Raw genomic sequence first — 23,232 nt, 5'->3', positions numbered from 1 at the left:
TGCATGAGACCCTGAGCAGGTATGTCAGTGGGTGCATGAGGGTTTGAGTGGGTCTGTGCGTGGCTGCATAAGTGTGTAAGTGGGCGTGTAAGTGGGTGCATGAGTGCCTCAGTGGGTCTGTTAGTAGGTGCATGAGAGGGTCTGTCAGTGGTTGCATAAGTGTCTGAGTGTGTCGCTAAGTGTGTGCATAAGAATATAAGTGGGTCTGGGAGTGGGTGCATTAGTGTCTGAGTGGGTCTGCGAGTTACAGTGAGTCTCTGAGTGGGTCTGTGAGTGGGTGCATGATGGTCTGAGTGGATATGTGTGTTCATGAGAGTCCAACTACATCTGTGGGTGGGTGTGTGACTGTGCGAGTGGGTCTTTGAGTGGGTGGAAGAGTCTCAGAGTCTCTGTTAGTGGGTGCAAGAGTTTCTGAGTGGGTCTATCAGTCTCTGAGTGGGTCTGTGAGTGGGTGCATGAGAGTCTCAGTGGATCTGAGTCTCCATGAGACTGAGTAGGTCTGTGAGTGGGTGTATGAGTGTGAGCACTGGTCTGTGAGTGTGTGGAAGAGTCTCTGAGAAGGTTTGTGAGTGGATGCATCAGACTCTGAATGGTCTGTGAGTGGGTGTATGAGGCTCTGAGTGGGTCTGTGCATAGGTACATGAGGGTCTGAGTGGCTCTATGTGTGCTTGAGCATCTGAGAAACTGTCAGTGGGTGTGTGACTGTGTGAGTCATTCTGTGAGTGAGCTGGTGAATTGAATCTCTGAGTGGGTCTGTGAGTGGGTGCATCAGTGTCCAAGTCAATCTGTGAGTGGCTACATCAGTCTCCAATTGTGTCTGTGAGTGGGTGCATGACTCTCTGAGTGGGTCTGTTAGTGAATTTGTGAGTGTCTGAGTGGGTTGGAGAGAGGGTGCATGAGGGTATGAGTGGATCTATGTGTCCTTGAGAGTCTGAATAGGTCTGTGAGTGGGTGCATGTCTGTGTGAGTGAGTCAGTGAGTAAACAGAAGAGGCTCTCACTGGCTCTGTGAGTGGGTGGGTTAGCATCACAGTGGGTCTGTGCATGGGTATGTCAGTGTTGCAGTGGTTCAGTAAGTGAGTAAATTGCTGTTTGAGTGGGTATTTGAGTGGATGCATAAGCGTGTGACTGGGTCTGAGAGTGGGTGTGTCAGTTTGTGAGTGGGTCTGTCAGTGGGTGTGTGAGTATCTAACTGGGGCTGTAACTGGGTGTGACAGTATGTGTCAAATCTATAAATATTTTTTTCTTTCATCGGCAGGGTTCACAACTCTGCGCTACGTTACACAGGGGGCAGCTCTGAGCACCACAACAGAGTTGCGGATTCACGATCATGGAACAAAAGGAGGTTTTAATTTTTTGTAAGTCATAAGTCATCCGCACAAACCCTTCCATTATACCATGGGACCGGAGTACCTGTACCGTGACCCCTTCTACCCATTGGAGAAATTAAATCCATACCCCAAGCAATAAAATGGCAGCCACAACTTTCTGAACCGCTACCACCCAATCAATCACACTCCTCCGTGTAGCTCACAGATTTGCGTTGGTCCGCAGCAGATGTGTGAAGGATCCACATCTCTATGTATATCAATTTGTTTTTCCCTTAATTTCTCAAAACTACTGAACGCATTTATACCAAAATAAAACAAGGTCACTTTCTGGACCAGGATCTACCTTTCTGCCAAATGTTGTGTAATTCTGTCCAGTAGTTTCGGCGCTATCACTGTTCAAGACCCCTATGGAAAAATGAATGGAAAAAAGTGTTTTGGGACAACCCATTTTTCTAGGCCACCACCGTCGCCCAAGGACAGACAGATCCCTCCCAGGACAGATCACCCTGAAACTTTCCAGTCAGCAGCTGACGTGACTGGCACATTTTTTTGGGAAGTTTCATGAAGATTCGTGAAGCGGCACCAAAGATATAGGAAAGTAAAAAAACGCTTTTTATATAAAAACAAGGTCCCAACTATAACTACATGGTGGTGACCCTCCATGTCCACTAAGATATATATATATATATATATATATATATATATACACACACACACAGATATAGATATATATATATATATATATATATATATATATATATATATATATATATATATATTCACTGATAAAAATAAAGGTTACAGGGACGTTATAGTTAGGTTCTAAATTTTCTCGTACAAAAACATAGAACTTCAGCAGGTCTAGTTAGAGTTCTTTTAAGTACCTATAACTCGCACCCTAAGATAGCTAATATTTGCGACCTTGCCACTAGTGCAACTAGTTTTTAAAAAATTAAGGGGTAAAAGTTGTTATTTATCTGGACAGTTGGTTCTGAGAGACTCCTGCGAGAGTATTGCACGAGGGCCAATTAAAAAAAAAAGTGTTTTGATTGGCCCAGTGAGCTTTTTTTCTCTTCCACAAGAGTCAGACACCTCTGATTAATACCGCCAACACTAGAAAACAGTTGCTGGAAGCCAGAACATAACTAGGGGACTTAGTCGCATGTTGCGACGCTAAGAAAAAGAAATATTTAAGGCGGCAGGGATACCCTAACGCGCCCCAGGCCTAGGACCACCCCCTGGGCCTAAAAAAAACAAATCCATGTCTTCTCCCATCCCCAGGGCCAAAATCAAAGTGGAAAAAAAAGGACACCATTCCCCTGGGATGCCTCAGTGTTTGTGTCCTTCCCCCTGGCAAAGCAGTTTCCCGGCCCACACACAAAGCATCTGGCAGAAGCATTTTTAAATCTCCGGTCAAACAGGAACAAGTATGTGAGTTTTCTCAAAGTCAGTGGGAGATTTAAAGATGGTCCCTCAGGCTGGAAGCAAACTTGGGTCTGTCCCGTGCCCACAATGATGCGGGCAGGGAAAAGAACAGATTTTGCTCCTGCCCAGAGAGCGTACGCATAAATGGATGCTCCCTCTGGGGGAGCCAATGCTGGGTGCCCCACGATGCGGGGAGGTAGCTGCTGCTGCAGGGGCCTCCGCGGCCCTCAACAAGTGGTCCACACCTCTGGCCTCAGGGGATAGAGTCTCCAGTGTGCCCAAGAAAGCCCATGCAGCTCTCCTCCCCATGAGGGCCGCCTGCCCCCTCCCTTTATTGATGTAGTGTGAGGAATGGGATCGTCGGGCTAATAAGGTTCACAGAGAAGTCACCTTCCCCTTTTTTTGGTGTATTTGGTCCCAGGGGATGGGGTCACTGGGGCATAATAAGTTTTGGGGAGGGGCAGTGTGGCCCCCTCCCCTTTTTTTAATCCAATTTGGCCTAAGGAGATGGGCTTCTTGGGCCTAATAAGGCTCAGGGAGGAGCAGCAAAAGGCTCCCTCTCCTTTTTACTGGAATTTGGCCCCAGGGATGGGGCCCACAGAGCCCAAGAGGGAGGTAAGTTCCTTCCCCTTAATTATGGAATTTGGCACAGAGAAATGGGGTTGTGTGAGGTTGTGTGAGGTTATCAGCCGGAAGGGGGTTAACTCCAGCCACCTCTGTAGCATAGCAGTAAGAACTTCTCAGAATTTACCATATTATAGGCCCATTTAGAATTTGGTTGATGAGATTCTCCAATACAAACAAAGTAGATGATGATTCCGTATTACAAGTGTATTATTTCATATGGTACTTGCAATAGAGATGACAGGATCTTCAACCTGTTTGTGACGGAGGATCCGATCCTGTAAATATGGCCCTCAATTTCTGCACTGCCCATAGTTTGTGAGCCTTACCCCATCTTTTGCATGTGAGGAAGGAACTGCTTCACCAACAGGAACATCGAAGTTACATTTGTGTGCAAAACCTGAAATCACAAAGGAAACCATAAAAGTGGGAACTGATATAGATTTTCAATTACTTTTTTGTGATAGGGTCAAAAAAGCAGCCCTTCTCAGCTTGGCTTCCTTGGAAAATACTACTTGCCAATCATTTTTGGAGAGAGTTGAACATTTTTTATGCTTTTTCTCGGACGTGTTTTTTCACCACAAACATGTCATTGCTCTGATCATAAAGTGCACCTTTAAATACAGAATAAAACTCTCAGTCATTAGTATATATGTATCAGTATCATAATTTGCACTCGTAATACTGCAGCTTTTTGAGACATCTTTTATAATTACTAGAATTATGCTATTTTTTGTTTATCTCCTGGTGCTTCTACAGCATTTCCTGGTAGTTCTTTACATATTTTCTTTATGGTATAGAGTTGAAGAATGAACAGTAACTGGAATACTGTACATTTAGTTAGCCCCATACCATCACTACCCCTTTTCTAAACAAGGACCATGCTGTAAGTACAAAGTGTTTTTGCAAGGTCTAATCAAAAGAAGTTAACATCAGTTAGACAACAATGTTTTTAACATAAAATGGGCGAAGGACCACTTCAAAATAGGAGTTCCAGAGCTGGACAGCATAACAAATAATGGATTTGGTAAGCAATGCGTAATCAACACATTAATGCAATGTCCCTGAGTTACTTAACTTATTTGACATAAAAATGACTACATATGCTCACAAATATAAATAGCAAATGTATCCACAACTTGGTCAACTAATTAAAATGATCTCCTCTGCTCAACATCTATTGCTGCTCAGGAGCAGGGCTCATATGAACCTTGATTCCAGTTTGGCAGCTTAGGCGATCCGCTGGTCTATCTGTTCCTAAAATGACTTTTTATTTGAATTGGTAGGCGGTGAAAAGTAAAACAGAACTGCCATTTCCCAGGAGTGCTATTGTACCATGTGGGGCACTCTATAGGCCTTCTTATTCCTAATGGTACCTAATGCAATCTGTTTGCCTTTATGCCTCTGATTGGTTAAGTATTTGAGTTGGTGAGAGAGTGAGAAGTGAGATTCTCTGCTGATTGCCTGGTGGTGCTCTTAAGTGACATAAGGCTTGATGTAGATCTTGCGGAAGGAATACTCCATCACAAACGTGAGTGATATTCCATCCACCATAATATGATCTCCATAGGATATAATGGGATTGTAATACGACAGAAGGGATATCCGTCTCATTTGGGATGGAGTATTCCATCGGCCAAGATCTAAATAAGGCTCATGGTCATTTATTTATTTAATGTTTTTATTTGGCATTTTTCTACCAGATCAGTTTTCAGGCATAAGTGTTCTGAAAAACTCTTGTTAGGGACTTGAGTTATAGCTACATAAAGTGAGAATCCTTTTAGAGTTATGAGGTCTTACCTCAGTCCACTCTTCTTCCGTGGTGTCAAAGATGCTCTTGCCGTCAAGCGCCATGGCTGCGTTGGAGAATAGGTAATCAATCCTCCCATGTTTTTCTAAAGCTTTATTCAATAACAAATTCACAGAATTAGAGGGCCATGAAGGGGTCACAATGTAATTATATGGCATTAGTTAGCATATTTAGGCCTACACTAAAGAAAAGGTTTCATAGCCACAGAAAAAAACAGGGGTGTACGACATAGGACCATATGTCCAGAAGGGCATGAATTATTCCAACATTTAAGAATATCCACCTAACATACATTTACATAACTTAACTTTTAATTGAACTCATTTACATTTGCTCGTGTTTAGGCCTTCAAAAAATATAATGATAGACGACAATGTCAGGTCAGACACATAAAACATCTGGTCACCTGGAGAACAGATCAGCTGTTGCTACCTGGTAAGGGGCATGTCTTCCTGCTCTAAAAAAGCGCCATCAAAGGAATGCAGGTTTTGCAACCAGTATCACTATTCTGACACTCTATAAATTGCCTTACAGACCTTTCAACAGCGAAATCAATACCTGGCCACCAGAAAACCTTCTTGAAAATGTTCCTTTATTTTAAGAATACCCTAATGTCCTTCATGGACAATGTTAATTACAACACTCTTTAAACCTTCTGGGACCACTAATCTGGTGCTTCAAAATAAGAGTCCTTCCTTGCGAGAGAGTTTGTACTTGACTTCACAATACTAGCAAAGTGCAGAAGAGAGATTTAACTTCTCAGGCCATCCTTTCTTCACAAACTCCAAACACTGTTGAAAACTACAGTCAGCATCCTCACTCTTCTTCCAGTCTACCTTAGCAGTTACATTCTGGGTGATAAGACATATAGTTTCTTCAACGCATAACTCATTTTCTACTGAACACTCTTCCACAGCTAAATCTGAACAATTAGAGATTTAAGCAAACAGATAGCCATGTAGCTGACAGACCCAGATATGTAATCCACATCAAATGAGTAATCTTGAAGCCCTCAACCCATTTGCTAATGTGAGCAGATACCAGGTCAATGCCCTTCTTACAAACAATCTCCCTCAAGGGTTTATTAATTGATCCAATGGTGTATTATCATTCTCACACGAAACACCTAATTTTTCTACACCCTAATTCACAGATAGAGCATCCCTCTCTCACAGCACAGTTAAATGTTCCTCATTGTTATCTTTCTGCAGTAAAACAGATTGGTGATACAAATAGTTGATTTACCAGGTACAACACACACAAATCAGGTGCTGTCACTGAGCCTTTCTTATACGTTTACACGTTTCAAGTTTCCTCGGCCTTCTTCTTCAAGGTAAGTCGCTTTCGCACCATTGTTCCTTTTTGATCCCAATCACTGCTGTTTACTTTTATCTACTGCCGCTGTTGATTAGAAGTATACCAGGGCATAATATATGGCCGGCGTCAAGGTCCTCACACTGTTTACCTCCACGGTTAGTCTGGACATACCAGGTCTCCTCTGTGGTGCTTTTGCTTTTGCTTCCCATACCATGCTAATATTTTCCATGTATTCACCGTTTTTTTTGTGTTTTTCATGCGTTTCACCGCTTTATCATGTCACTAGTTTTAATGTTGAGTAATTAGAATACCATTATTATAAATATAAATCACATACTGTAGATTCTGTGTCTTAGGTTTTAACAAGGCCTTTTAAAATTCATATTTGCTCCCCCTAAGACTTTCTGTTCTACTGTCTTATAGTACCCAGAACATATTGTGTTTTTTGTTCTTTAATATAGTCACTTACATGTATAACGCTGATTTAATAGCTCTAATCTTTAGCACACCTGATTCAAATCTTTGGTCCTTTCCGAGGCCCCAATTGTTTGCTATAGGTCATTCCTACTACTGATGCTTCCTATTGGACTTGCACCATGGCACTTAATGCCTCCCATTAGATGTCCATCTAAATTCTTAGCTCTGACCTCACACCTTGCCGCTGTTCAAAGCTTCAATTCCATGTCATCTCTCCATAGGCAGGATACTTAACATGGTCTCCTACTACTTCGATCTTGCCTTTACACTACTATGAACAAGTCTCTTAACGCAATCTTCTGACTTACTTTGTCTACTTTGGATGCACATCTGTTGCCTCTCAGTTTGTGCTTACGTCTTTAAAGGTATTTAAAGATCCTCCCTTTGTCGTGGCAATCCTCTTATCATTCCTATGTTGCACCTGGATGTGTGTATGCACTTGATTAGCACTTATGATGGTGAAGGGGCACCAACGAAAGATTGTCTATACTGCATGTTCAATGCTATCACGTCACAAAAGGACACCCAGGTCACGTTGGTATAGGACACTTGGAGCTAGCAACCTAATTATTAGGTGTGTATTTTTACGTTTCTTTTCATACCATCTTTCATCTTTTCTCTCACTGACACAATATATCACAATAATGACGCAGTGCAATTTTGCAGCACAGCAGCTCAAAAATACAACATCCCCACCACAACAAAATACAAACCACAAATACGCATAAACGTTCTGCTCACACATTACTACTGCCATAAATCTGCTCTCATAAATGCCGTGGGAAAGGTGTTTTTTGTAAGGACTTCTTTAATCGCCACCACGGGTTGTGTTAGCATTAGCACCAGTCAAAAATGTTTGTGAATTGACCACATGAATGACAACCTCCTCTCCATCAGAGCGAATGAAGACCTCCAAGGCAGCTGTGAACAGAGTGAATAAGAGTGAATGAGCCTCAAGTTCATTACTGAATAGTACAAATGAGAGCCTCCACTGAAGCAAATAAGGGCCTCCACTACAAAAATGAAGAGAGCAGTTCTGGGCTGTACCACAGCAACGAAGAGAGAGCAACAGTCATGAAGAGTGCAAATGAGACTCTCAACTCCAGCCACAAAGAGAATGGAAGGAGGGCATCCACTGCTTCCACAAATAGAGGGAATGAGTCCCTCCACTACAGCCATCCAGGGAGTGAAGGTGGGCTTCCCGGCTTCCACAATAGATTAGGAAATGAGCAGTGGTGGCCTGTAATTTTAGGAAGGAGATGGGCGGATGGGACACACACTCACACATACACACTCATTTACACTCATTCATTTTCACACCCATGTGAACACATACACACACGTCAATTCACAACACTCATTAGCAAATATTCAAACATACACAAACATACTCACCAAACATTCATTAAAAAAACAAACACACACACTTACCTGCCGCTCAGCCTTGGAGATACCAGGAGGGTTGGAACTGCTGCCTCCCCTCACTGGTTGACCTTAAGATGTGGTCAGTGAGACTGCTGAGCCCACCCAACTCTGTCACGGTGAGTAACTGATTGCCCCTCAATCCTGGGTGCTTCAGGGCTTAAATCTGAAGCACCCAGGTTGATGGCAATGAGTGACCCTATCCCTCGTCACAAGGGGAAGGGCCTTGAGGACTTTTGCTGAGCGGAGGTCATGCCCACAGGAGCTGGGACATTCTCAGACCAGCAAAGTTCAGCTGAGGTAGCCAGGAGCCTGCACAAATAGTGTTTGTCTAGCTCTTGGCTGCCTGACCTGAAAATGAGAAGTGTTTGTCAGTCTGATCTTTGTTCAGCCTGACAGACACTCTCCTTGAGGGGCAAAAGGTGAGGGGGCGTGGCCCGTCACCCCTAAAGGCCAGGCCACAGCTGGAAATGAGGGACTCCATTACAACCGGGAAAAGCGTGAAAGAGGGCCTCCACCACAGCCATGAGGGGAGTGAAGGAAGGCCTGCCCCACAGCCATGAATAGAATGAAGGGGGGCCTGCACTAAAATACTGAAGAGACTAAATGGTGGCCTCCAGGAATGCCTTTAAGAAAGTAAACAGAAATTATTATACTGAATCAGAGACTCAACTAGTGCCTCAAAAAAGTGAATCATGGCCAAGGTCCACATGATAAAATTACACTGAGCAAATGGGTTGAAAAGAGCCCTTCTGCAAAGCTTAATGAATGAGCAACATGTTAACCTGTGGTTAGAGGACTCATAAATGTGTAAGTGTGTAAATGTGGAAAATATAAAACATAAATGCATACGGCAGTCCACACAACTGCACATACAGGTATCCACAGGCATGTTCAACTACATAAATAAGCACACACACACACTCACACACACACACACAAATACACACACTTAGTTGTGAGCTGAAGGACATACGCTTGCGCCAGTGGCATAACAAAGGCCCATGCGGTGCATTGTGGAGCGAACTCCAGGAGGGCCCTCAGAACAGTAACCTAGCTCAAGAGCTCCGGAATATAGCCCAGAGGGCTCTTCATGGACTTTGCAGGGGGCCCCCTTAAGTTTCGTTATGCCACTGCATGCACCCACATCAATACGTATTGCATGCACACATCTAGGGACATTCACACCTATCTGGTAGCTTTGCTTTTCACTAATAGAGGAGGCTCCAGTAACTCCTTGGACATTCTTACTGGCTCATCTGCAGGCTCCACATTCCAAGAAAAAGTGAAGATTATGATTAATCATTCCGGTTTCCCAAGGGGCAGGATTATCCACTAGAACAATTTTTCCCATTTAAAGTAACTTTCAGTTTTTACTTTGATGTACTTTATTAACCGAATTACGGCTGATTTTATCTGTGATGATGACAGTAAAGTCAAAAACATAAATGGAACTTAATTTTGAAAGGTTAAGTCAGGCGAAGGGTTTATACTGTTATCGGCGAAAGTGAATTATAAATAAGTATTTTCTCATGTTTTTAAAAAAATTGGTAGTGCTAATGAAGACAAATTCTTGATCATTGGCTTGGCAAGACGTACAACGGGGAAAGAAAGCAAAGAAACAAATGCACTGCCATAGAGTACTGAATACCAGATAATAAAAGAGTTCATTCAAGTATGCAGTAGAAGGATGCCACTCTTCGAAAACGCTGTACGACCGAACTGTTCCTGGGCAGGAAAAACACAAGAATAGGAAGGGAACTATCAAATTATAGGAGGCCAAGTGAAATAGGCAACAAAGCCAACCAGTCATGCGCAGTGGGATGGCTCAAAGCACAGCCCATGCATACTGCATACATGCCATGCCATTTTAGAAGAGGAAAGTGGACGATTTAAAAAATAACCTGGAGAACGTATTTTCCTACGTTTACTTCTATGAAACAGAAGCATTTTCAGTCGAGAAACAGTCAAAATAAAGCCATTTTTTGCTTTAAAAATCGGGACCCTCCTGCCTGAATTGGGGCTATAACCATGTTTTCTATTGGAAACAATAGCTCTGGCATACAGCCATAGATCTATCAATAGCTCTCCTACAAGACATTGCTGCAAGGCAATTACACTCTGTGTATAACTACACGTGCAGCACAGCACTTGCATGTTAGTAAACAGGATTTCAAACAACTTTTCCAAGACTGGGACGGTACTACAAACGCATTTTTTTTTTTAATTGCAACCATATGAGGAAGTAAACCTGTGGGTGCAGATTAAAAAACTGTTTTAAGAATCATGCCCTCACTTTTTAAAGTGAGAGAGACACCACAATGTCTGAAGGTACACCACTTTAAAGCAAGCACACTATGGGCCAGATGTAGTAAACTCCAATTTTGCGTCTTGCAAAATGCGAGTCTGACCGACTCGCAATTTGCAACTCGCAAAATTGGATGCAGAAAGGTGTCTCAGACACCTTCTGCGACTAGCTATGGGGTCGCAAAGACCCACCTTATCAATATTCATGAGGTGGGTCGCAGTTTGCAACCCCATAGCGAGTCCCTGCACTCACAGGGATGGTGGCCTGCTGTAGTCAGCAGACCTCCATGTCTGTGACTGCTTTGTCAATAAAGCAGTTATTTTTTTCATTTTGCAGCCCGTTTTCCTTAAAGGAAAACGAGCTGCAAAATGAAAACTAAACTGAAACCATTTGCTCTGAAATTTTTTTTTTTCGGCATTCACAAAGGGGAAGGGGTCCCATGGGGACCCCTTCCCTTTTGCGAATGAGTTACCACCAGTGTGACACTGGTGGTAACTGCGAGTTGGTTTGCGACCGCATTCGCCTTCCTATTTGCGAGTCGCATTCCCAAATTGCGAGTCGGTACCGACTCGCAATTTGGGGATGAGCATCGCGTTCGGCCTTTTGCATGCCGCAAACTGAGTTTTTCACAGTTTGCGACATGCAAAAGGCTTCGTACATCTGGCCCTAAATCACAGCACAGTAACAGAGCACGTCCTATATCCGAACCCTAAGCCACCATATTACTTGTTGTCTGTGCCTTTGTACTGGACTCTTTATAACGATCAACTGACTTTTGGCTAGGTTCTCACTACAAAATATCACATTCATATGTACATACATAGATAAAGGGCCCCATTCTTAAATCATGGCTGTGCAGTCAGCAGTTCCTGCTATGGAGAAGGCTAAAAATATCTCATTTATGGGAATTCCTTTCTAAAAGAGAGAAAATACTTTTCCTCTGTGGCCTTCTGCCAGACAATCAGGAGAAACAATGCTCAGTTCTTACTAGTGGACCATTTATGCTGTGTGTTCTTAAGAAACTGACATCTGGAACATAGACAGAATATTTGAAAAGTATAGTAAGCAGGAGGTCGGTACCATTCATTTGAACCTGAATACTATGGGTCCGTTTTCAAGGTCTTCTGGGCATGGAATACCAAAGGGGACATCACATTCCCACAAGTGGGAGCCTGTAACAGCACATGCTAAAATAGCTGTGCCATTCCACCACTTCTGCTCAGACTTTTAGAACAACATGTTTCATCCCTCTAATGAACAGGTAGCTTTGTTTTTTAAACATTTAACTTTGCTTGGATTATGAATGCAGAGGCTACTGATCTAGAATCCCCAATCAAAGGTGAAGAGATCATCTAGATTATTAAATTCTTACCCACTTCCCACGTGTGTCCAGTAGTAGAATGAAAAGTACTTAGAAATGTGTATGTACATCTATGTGTTCAATTGCCTTACTACTCCAAGGCAAAAACATATATTCCAAGACCACACAACATACATATATCAAAATCAGACCACAGCACTCCAGTGGTGTAACAAAGGCCCCTGGGCCCCTGTGGTGCATGGGGACCCCTGCGGTACAGCACCTGCCCCAAGTGAATCAAGAAGGGGCCCTCCATGTTCTTTGCAGAGGCCCCCCTCCAGTGTTGTTATGCCTCTGATTGCCACAGTAGTTCCAGGCACTGAACAAAACTACTTTGTGTGCTAATATGCTCGTTGTGGAACAGCAGAATGTGATCACTCACAGTGAAGCCAGCCGATAGATAGAGAAATAGAATTTTAATAAAAACAAATTGTTTTGGTCAATGCCAGTCTTAATTAGGGTCCCAATTCTTAAAGAAAGTCACCAAAGGGCTCCCATGCTGTATGTCTTTGAATTAGTGGCTTTCATGAAGTCACAAGAACTTACAGTAGGCCAGGAAATTGTACTCCTAGAAAATATTTGTGAACTCTATTTTAGCACGAGCAAATATGCATGTGTAGATTTGTACATGCGAAAATCTGTTGTGTGTTTCGAAGTTCCCATTGACTTCAACCACTTTTTTCCCAAACCTTGAAGAACTTCCACTTCTGTCTTTGTTAGGAGTAAATTTCCAACCTTTCTCAGTATGGGAAAAGATTAGAAAGGAGCTAGTGAACATCCTTAATACATGCAAGTTAGTAGGTTTGGAGACTCAAAGGCATTCCACCCCTGGAACTAGTGCTTACTGTTTCCTCCAGCCCCAGCACTTAGATCTGCAGAAAGGTAGCAAAATAAGGAAATTATTATAGTAGGGATTGAAATTGCAAGTATTCAAGCCCTACTATAGTATTAGCCCTGGCATGATCAGAGAGGCTATTAACAGAACTCTTACATAATGAGATTACGGGCATAACTTGTCGTCACACTACATGGAACCAAAGGGACAAGTAGATTTGATCCACAGGACAAGCAGATTTAAGAAGCAACCTGTCCTATGGACAAGTTTATATTTTATTAAATTCCACACCCCTGCTGAACAGTAAAACACGGAGTGACTTTAAAGCTGACGCTCCGTTTTTCACTTTAATGTGCTGCTCCCACAGCAGCACGAGTTCGCGGCTACCCTGCGGGAAATGCATACAATATAATATGGAGCATTCTCCTTGTTTGCACTGGGTGATAAGACAGAATATAGCATAATTAAATGGTTTGCAGAACTGCAGCAAGAAGTGGTTGTGGGTAAAGCCAAAGATCTCTACCCAGACTGTCTGAGTATGATTGTTTCAGTTCCATGAGGAAGGTGGTCTTATACACATATTTACTGTTTACTTCCAAGGCTGAAAATTATTTTCCGGACTGGAGAGAAGAGACTTATAATTATCACCATGGCTTTCAATTTTTTGAATTTTTTCCACATCTAGCTTTTGAAACATCTAAAAGATACAAAGAGAAAAGATTTCTAATGGTGGATTTCAAGAAGCAAGTAATTCCACCTACACTGATGGTATGACATATTTTCAAATATTGTGGAATGCAGACTTTTAAGCCAAAGATGCCCAAAAACTCAAAGATCAGTGTTTGAATTGTTCACTTTTTATCAAGACGAGAACTGAAAGTTATGACATCACTGATTTTTCATTGTTATTTTTTTAATATATTTTCAGTTTCTGAGCGGATGCAGGATAGTGTGATTTAGAGAGGGCAGTTTTCACTTTACAGCGAAAGAGACAATATTCAGGAAAAAAAATTCTGCCTTTTTAGATGTGAATAGCTAAACAAACACCTATGCAAAGGTAAGCAAAGGGTGTTTATGGAGGGATGGTGTGGACCAGCATCAACCTCCAGACACCATGAGCGTTGAGAGGGGAGTGCTGGAAAGGCAGGAGGAGACAACCTGTGTAGGGACGGGACAGAGGGGAGAAGGGATATAGGACGTTGGAGGTCTGTTCGCAGGAACTGAGGTTGAAAATAAGCAAAAGTAAAAAAGAATGTTTGGTATAAGGGTCAATTGAGAAGTTAAAAATCTGTGAAGAAGGAAAGTATCCAGCTCGGAAACATGTGACCAATATGTTTGCCTACCAATGTGATGAGGTTACCTAAGGCAAAAAAGTATTTAAAAAAGGTTACCAGTTTAAACTGGAAAAGTAAATATCTATTTCAATAGTGGCACATAAAGGATGTGGCATTATTTTTAGAGTCATGTTGGGGCTTACAGATCATAAAATATGAGACAAATCCTAATAGCTGATGGACCACAGCCCATATAAACATTCAAGTGAACATTTTGACACTAGTTTGTTAATATTGTACCCTATCTGATAATCCCACTGCTTTAATTCAGAAAAAGATCATTCTAACAACATAACATCATATTATTATACTGGAAGACCTTAATGCCACATTTTCTCAGTTAAACTTTTCTGGCACTTGTATGAAATCCTCCAGACACATTGTTGTCACACACCTTCAGTAAGTGATGCATGAATACAAACTAGTAAGTGATGCAAGAGTAAAAGAAAATACAAACTAGTAAGAATAAAGAACTTTTGAGAGATAAGCATCCAGACAATAGGCGATATATATATGGTCCTCAACTGAAGTTTGATTAGACTTCTTTTAGGTAACTCATGACTCACGGGTGCCACAAATAGACTTAAACCTTCTTTAATTGCTGATAATTGTAGTGGTATAATGGAAGATAATTTAAATAAGGTATAAAACCCCCACAGGGTTGTAGGTTTAAGGGTAAACTAGGTAAATGATGCTAAAGAAGCTCTTGTAGCAATGCATACTTTCTAGGAGCAGGAATATAGCACAACTAGGTATAGACAACTTACAAAGAAGACAATTAAATAGGAAAACCTCTCTCCTGACAGGCTAAACATAAGAGAACCAAAGGGGACATCATATGCCCACAAGTAGGAGCTTGTAACAGGACATGCTAAAATAGCTGCAGCGTTCCACCACTTCTGCTCAGACTTTTATACCAAAATGTTTCATCCTTCTAATGAACAGGTAGCTCTGTTTTTTAAACATTTAACTATGCTTTGCATTATGAATGCAGAGGCCACTGATCTAGAATCCCCAATCAAAGGTGATGAGCTCATCTTGATTATTAAAACCTTAACTGAAGACCTCCCTCTGGATCCAGTCGGGCTGGCTCTGAGATTTATGAAAAAATTCCCCAAGATATTGGCTTCCTATCTCTAGAGACAACTCTGTCTGGGATTATGAGATCTGCCCTGATTTCTTTACAGAAAGGCTCATTGTGTCTTTTTCTTCAGGCTTGAAAAAACCCAAAGAAAGAAAGAAACAAACGAAGGAAGAAAGAAATCAAGAAATAAAGAAGGGCACAAATAAATGCCCACAAACAGTTGTACATCACTACCACATAAAAGAGACTCTCAGAAATTCAAAACAAAATCCATCTTGCTACTACATTGTTATAGTAGGCCGGCTGTTTTTGATCTTCAAACATAGTAGGTAACTTGCTTCTTGGGGGTTTCAGAAAATGTGCTGTAACTGGTTAGTGGGCTCAGTTTAATAACATGCTTATTACTGTACAATGTCAAGATTATGTAGCATCCCAAGGACTTACGGAGTCTCCAAGTCTGGCAATTCTTGCAGAATGCACACTTAAGCTGCAGTCGGGGTACAGCACACAGATAAACCATAATGAACAATGAAGAGTTGTCTGCCCAGCAGCCATTTGTACTGTGGAGACCAGCGTTTGTGAAAAGCTCTGTTGTCTCAGGGCACAGACTGCCATTGGGTCCACAGAAGTTCAGGATGCACTGTAGGATGGTGGCCCTAAATCATTGACTGCTAAACCTGAGCACACAGCTAAAATAGTATGATACACTCTTTAACCTGAGAAGTGGAGACACAAGATAGACAGACAAGTGCAGCTCCCATGTTACACACGTAGAGTTAAGGATTTTCAGACTTTTTATTTTTTGTGCATCATTAACGATGTCGAGTATGTATTTTCACACTTGATTAGAATTGTAAACATTGTTATAGTATTTGAAACAAATTCTCTATTATGTGTAGAAGTGTGTTTTCTTAACCATTGTTAACAAGGCCTCAACTTAGACTAAACGCCATTTCGTCCAAGATGGAAGTCACCTTTTCCACTCATGTCTTCCTCCTGCACCTCACTGCCTGTCATATCTGTTGCACCTAGTCAAGCAGATTATTATGTATTTCCATTGTTATTCTTATAGTTCATGCTGACTTCAATGCACTTTCCTTGGCTCAGTCAAGAACTGCAACTATTTCTGAAAGGTATTTCTCCTAGATCAACTGTATCTGCTCATTCCCATAACACACTAGTATCTAGTTTATTGTAGCATCACCAGATGGCATTAGCATAGAGGGGCAGACTAATTATTCATGTAGTGGGTTAGTGCTTACAAGGTAAGCCAATATAACACATATTTGACTGCTTTGTTGATGAAAAGATACATTTGGTCACACCACAGTGATTCTGCAGTTCTGTTAATTTGATATGCAACAATAATGTATAAGAACACTTGATTTTGGGGGTGAGCCAGAAGATTTTACTGTTCTACTAGGGATGCTGTTCACTACTCACCTAATTTTGAGGCTTACTTGGAACTTAGACTAATTTCTGATTTTGCATCTCTCTGTATTGCCCTATTCACTAAAGGCTTTTATAGCATTGACTCTGTATCATCTTATTATTGAATTTTGTAATAAAGCGGTTCAACTTTTCTATTGACTTAGAACTCAGTTTTTGAGTGGGCCCATTCACTTAATTGACTATATTTATGATTTTTTATGCATTGTAAGGTGCCTTAACAAGGGGACCAGGGTGTAATTCTCATGACAACTTAACCTCGATTTGTTCTAACTATGGAGGTGTCACAGGAGCACCAGGGATGGGATTTTAAACCATATCATTCTTTCTTTAACATGATCAGATAGAAATTTCCATACCGTTGCACATTTACCCTAGATATATGAATCTTATTGTATTTCAACCTATAAAATTAATCTTACCAAAAGGTGTTGAGCTCACTCTCCCCTGATATTTAGAAGGCAACACTCTTTTGGTTTTACCTTTTGATTTAAGAATTATTTAATTTGGATAAATTATACTTTATTCTGCCATTTCATACATGCATTTTATTCTGAGCTTTATGCTTTTATACGGCAAATGACTGACTTACTATTTTGTCATTTATTTTACTTTTTTGTAATGCTTTTCAGGCCCATATTTATACTTTTTTTGTGCCGCATTTGTGTTATTTTTTTACGCAAAAGCGGCGCAAACTTTCAAATTACAATTGTATTTTGTAAGTTGGTGCCGTTTTTGCATCAAAATTCGCGCAAATGTGGTGCTAAAAAAGTATAAAGATGGGCCTACGTTTTTACTAACCCTTCATGGTGTTCATTACAACATTAGTCAGTCCTTATTGTGAAGCCTAACAACATTTATATTTAAACCTTAAATGTTATTTGATATTTGATTTACATGTCCTGTGTAGAGCAACAAAATCCTTAGGGTTTAACACTTCTGATGGTTCCTCTGTAGCGCTTTTGGTTGAAACAAGGGAAAAAGTGCTACATCATCTCCGTGACAAATGTGAGATTTATTAGTTCAGGGGTTTATTTGTAAAGGTTTCCAGTATTTACTTGATCAAATTTAAGTCACCTAGGAAGCCCCTGATTTGTGTAACTCAGATGCTATTTGAGGTACATTACTAACCTTCATAAACTAACCATTCTTCAACTTAGTGGCCTTGTTCGGGTGGTACCCCAAACAGCACCACATTTTCCTTTTCTGCTAATGATTTTTTTAAATCAGGATGAGGGGACACAATGTGCAACCAAAGAATTAACTTTTAACGGACACACTGTGAGACACATACATAATGTCTCACTGTTTTTAAACTTGCGTTTGCCACTAAAGTAATTGGACCCTTGCTTTAAAATCCGTTGATTTCATTCTCAAAGTTATGAAAAACAAATAAATTAAAAACGACCTTCTAATGGTATTCTGGCTCTTGAGCTTTCAGAAATCCCCTAAACCAAAAAACAGCCCAGAACTCCGAATGTCTTTCTGCTCTCTCTACAAGGAACAAAAATCATGGTTTCTCTTGGGTTATATACAGAGTTTTTGTAGTTTCCACTCACCAATTCAACAAGGTTCTTCCTGTGGTCTTTGTTTGTGACATTGCAGACAATCCCTGACACGGGCAGCTTCTCTGACTTGAGCTGTTCGATTGCTTTGTCCACTTTCTTCTGCTCCCGGCTGCCCAGGACCACGGGGGCACCCTGTTGTGCCAGGCGTCGGGCCACGGCAAGCCCAATGCTGCAAGAGAAGAATAGGTAAACAAACTGTTAACAATAGAGCAGCCTTTGTTAGAGGAACTCTAGATTTTCTAGTTTTTCAGCAATTCAAACTGAGCTTGTCCCATTGTTTACTCTGTGCCTAGGTAAACTGTTCAGCAGAATTTCTCTATGGCAAAGAGAGAGACACACACAGGAAGATGTTAACTATGAGGTGCTTTCAGAAAGCAAGAGGCTTGGCTCAAAGTATGTTTAGCTCCTTCCTCCCTAAGTCTTGTTGAATAGCTTTGGGTTCTTTAAGTGCATTTAACATGATGTTTGGGAAAATCTGTATTCCATGTCGAGGGAGAACAGGAGATGAGATGTGGCAAAATGGAGTAACTCTATTATAACAGCAATAAACATTGGTTTTAATTGAAGAGTCACAGGTTACTGTCTGGCAGCTCAAGTAAAGCAATAGGCTTCTCTCAGAGAAAATGTGAATTTATTCATCAAACATCACACACGCGACAATTTTAAAGCCATAAGAGTCAAGAAAAGAAACAAAAATAATGACAAACATAAAACAAAAAGGACACCTGCCATGTGCATAGCAAAACCACAATTAGTTTTAAGGATCAGGAGTTGTGCATTTCCAAGAAAAATGTGAAAAGGCATGTTAAGAAGCATGGGAAGGCAAAATCCATATTAGTCAATTGGGTGCGGGTGACTAGGCCTTTAGCACCTTTCCATACCATCAACAATATAGTGTGGGTCGAATACAGCCTAGAGTTGCAACCCAGTTAACAATTTTGACCTCATACTTATTGGGAAATCACAAGTTGTACGGTACTGGCAGGTGGTAAATCATCACCTGGAATGACCACTTCAAAAGACAAGACGACCATTCCCATGCAATTGCAAGATAACGACTCCGTAATGGGAAACATTAAGTAGGACGCAATGTATGACCCTGCTTGTTTCTCCAGTTAGTGGTTCTTTGACTAGACATACATTCTTAGAAAATGAATTTGCTTGTATACATGCCTTAATTCAAATTTATGTACTAGGAAAATGCCATTGTCCATGTATATTTTGATATGCTCTGTAACATTTTACTAATCGATTGATAATTTGTTTTTTGAGACAGCTTCAAGTCCACTAAATCTTTGGTATTATTGCACCCTTAAATGCATTTTAAACAAGTCTCTAGCACGTTAACCTGTGCAGTACATGGCACATTTTAAATGAATAATTCTAGCAAAGTATAGCCTTATTTAGAAAATAGCATAGTCAGCTCTTGCTGGTGTTAGTTGTATCAGTTTACCATTCTTTCTACAAGAAGATCTTGGCATCTGCTCATTTGTGCCAACCTACAAGTATAATTTCTATCATACATTCTTGCTTCCATTCACTAGAACTGAGAAAACGTGAATACATGTAGTACCCAAGAGAATGGATTTTAACATTACCTGCTCTAACTGATCAGGGGTGATGCTCTTGTCCGTTTAAATGTCAGTTGCCCTGCTTATTTTAAAAGCCTACTGACTATCTTTGTATTAAAAGCATGTGAGATTTCTAGGAGCTATCTGAGTGTTACGTTTTGTTTTACAGATTGTTGGAAATGGCCCTTTTTGCAGAGTTATCCCCAAACTTTCTGCCTTCCTCTTCCTATTTATTCCTGATTTGTTTTTGCTGCTTTATTGTCTCTGCGCACTTTACCACTGCTGATCAGTGCTAAAGTGCACGTGCTCCCTATGAAACTTGTATTGGTGATTGAGTTATCCATGATTGGCACATTTGATTTACTAGTAAGTCCCTAGCAAAGTACCCTAGAGGTGCCCAGGGCCTGTAATTCAAATGCAACTAGTGGGCCTGCAGCACTGATTGTGCCACCCATATGAGTAGCCCTGTGAACATGTCTCAGACCTGCCACTGCAGTATCTGTGTATACAGTTTTAAACTGCCAATTCGACCTGGCAAGTGTACCCACTTGCTAGGCCCAAACATTTCCTTTTCGTACATGTAAGGCACTCTAAGGTAGGCCTTAGGTATCCCCAGGGGCAGGGTGCAGTGTATGCTAAAGGTGGGACATGCACGGATGTGTTTTACATGTCTTAACAGTGAAATACTGCCAAATTCAGTTTTCACTGTTGCAAGGCCTATCTTTCTCATAGGTTAACATGAGGCCCGCCTTTAATTATTCTTAAAGTGCAGCTTCCCTTTGAGAGCAGATAGAAATTTGGAGTTTGGGATCTCTGAACTAACAAATTAAAAATACACCTTTTGGTAAAGTTGGCTTTTAGATTGTCAGTTTAAAAATTGCACTTTTAGAAAGTGGTCATTATCTTGCTTAAACCATTCTGTGCCTCTGCCTGCTTGTGTATTCCACGTCTAGGTCAGACTGACAGTTGGGCTGTTGTGAATTACCTCTAGACAGTGACACAAAAGGAACTGGGGTGTAGCCTGCATATCCCAATAGGCCATCTGGGCTAGAGTGGAGGGAGGAGTGGTCACTTACACCTGAGAGGGCTGTGCCTGTCCTCACACAATGCAGTCTCCGACCCCCTGGTGTGTGTCTGAGGCCAGGCCTGGGCAAGGCAGGATCTTGTCAACAACATAGACTTTCCTTTGAGGTTTGCATACTTCAAAGGCAGAAAGGCATATAAGTAGTGGATCCAAAACCCCAGACTTTTAGAATCGTTCTTGTTAGAAATTGGGTTTTTGGTTGGCAGTCAGGTTACCCCCTGTCCAAGCAAAAACCCTCACCCTAGTCAGGGTAAGTCACACACAATCCAAGATTATCCTGTGCCCACCCTCTGGTAGCTTGGCACGAGCAGTCAGGCTTAACTTAGAAGGCAACGTGTAAAGTATTTGTGCAATAAATCATACAATACCACCATATAGCACCACAAAAATACACCACACAGTGTTTAGAAAAATATATAATATTTATCAGGATAACTGTAGGTCAAAACAAATAAAGTTACAATGTGAATTTATAGAGATATCCCTGAAAAGTGATATAAAGGCGTTCATTCTGACCGCGGCGGGCGGCGGTCACCGCCCGCCATGCGGTCACCGGCGAATGACCGTACCGCGGTCAAAAGACCGCGGCGGCCATTCTGGCTTTCCCGCTGGGCTGGCGTGCGACCGCCAAAAGGCCGCCCACCGGCCCAGCAGGAAAGACCCAGCAACGATGAAGCCGGCTCCGAATGGAGCCGGCAGAGTTGCTGGTGTGCGACGGGTGCAGTGGCACCCGTCGCGATTTTCAGTGTCTGCTAGGCAGACACTGAAAATCATTATGGGGCCCTGTTAGGGGACCCCTGCACTGTCCATTCCAGTGGCATGGGCAGTGCAGGGGCCCCCAGGGGCCCCACGACACCCGTTCCCGCCATCCTGTTCCTGGCGGTGTTTACCGCCAGGACCAGGATGGCGGGAAGGGGGTCGGAATCCCCATGGCGGTGCTGCACGCAGCGCCGCCATGGCGGATTCACTGGGCCAGGGGTAAACCGGCGGGAAACCGCCGGTTGCCCTTTTCTGACCGCGGCTTTACCGCCGCGGTCAGAATGGCCCAGGAAGCACCGCCAGCCTGTTGGCGGTGCTTCCGCAGTCCCCGGCCCTGCCGGTCATGGACCGCCAGGGTCGGAATGACCCCCAAAGTGTCTTAAGTCTTTAAAAAGCAAACAAAGTCTCTTTCAAGCACAAAGTACCTGGTTTGGAGTGGAAAATCTCCTCATAGGGCCACAGAAGCAGAGATACGCGGAAAAATAGCGTGTGCGTCGATTTCTCCCCAGCACACACGGACTTGTGTCATTATTTTTCACGCGGGGAAGTCGTGCGTCGTTTTTCCGGCGCGGGACTGTCTCTTTCTATGGATCGCGGGGATTACCAGATGTCCCGGGTCTGTGCGTGGCTTCTCCTGCTTGTTTTCTGGCTGCATGTTGTTTTGTGGGGCTGCGCGTCGAAGTTTCGCTCTCACGGCAGGCGTTGCGTCGATTTCTCCTCTGGAGGTCGGGTGGCATTGTGTCGATCAGCGTCCGTGTGATGCGTTTTTCTCACGGCGGAACAAGCTTTGCGTCGAAAATTTAGGTGCACGAAGCGTCCAAGTGAAAAAGAGAAGTCTTTTTGGTCCTGAGACTTCAGGGAACAGGAGGCAAGCTCTATCCAAGCCCTTGGAGAGCACTTTCACAGCCAGACAAGAGTTCAGCAAGGCAGCGGGCCAACAGCAAGGCAGCAGTCCTTAGTAGAAAGTAGACAGGTGAGTCATTTGAGCATCCAGGCAGTTCTTCTTGGCAGGATGCAGTTTCTGGTTCAGGTTTCTTCTCCAGCAAGTGTCTGATGAGTTAGGCAGAGGCCCTGTTTTATACCCAAATGTGCCTTTGAAGTGGGGGAGACTTCAAAGAGTGGCTAAGAAGGGCACCAGGTCCCCTTTCAGTTCAATCCTGTCTGCCAAGGTCCCAGTAGGGGGTGTGGCAGTCGTTTGTGTGAGAGCAGGCCCTCCACCCTCCCAGCCCAGGAAGACCCATTCAAAATGCAGATGTATGCAAGTGAGGTTGAGTACCCTGTGTTTGGGGTATGTCTGAGTGAATGCACAAGGAGCTGTCAACCAAGCCCAGTCAGACGTGGATTGTAAGGCACAGAAAGATTTAAGTGGAAAGAAATGCTCACTTTCTAAAAGTGGCATTTCTAGAATAGTAATATTAAATCCAACTTCACCAGTCAGCAGGATTTGGTATTACCATTCTGGCCATACTAAATAT

The 23,232-nt window shown here is 42.3% G+C and overlaps 1 long non-coding RNA gene across 1 annotated transcript in view; it reads right to left on the bottom strand.

The window, feature by feature from the left end:
- The window catches only part of LOC138266551 (uncharacterized), a 62,089-nt gene extending 43,556 nt beyond the window's left edge, over window positions 1–18,533 (bottom strand). The window contains exons 1-3 of the long non-coding RNA XR_011199542.1: window positions 18,335–18,533; window positions 5,180–5,280; window positions 3,709–3,779 (exon numbers count right to left, since the gene is read on the bottom strand). This is a non-coding gene — a long non-coding RNA (uncharacterized lncRNA). The remainder of the gene's footprint in view (window positions 1–3,708; window positions 3,780–5,179; window positions 5,281–18,334) is intronic.
- Between the last annotated feature and the right edge of the window lie 4,699 nt (window positions 18,534–23,232).

This window comes from Pleurodeles waltl, chromosome 11 (genome assembly GCF_031143425.1).
Source record: "Pleurodeles waltl isolate 20211129_DDA chromosome 11, aPleWal1.hap1.20221129, whole genome shotgun sequence".
In the NCBI taxonomy this organism is placed as follows: domain Eukaryota; kingdom Metazoa; phylum Chordata; class Amphibia; order Caudata; family Salamandridae; genus Pleurodeles; species Pleurodeles waltl.
This window is presented reverse-complemented; position numbering and strand designations above follow the sequence as displayed.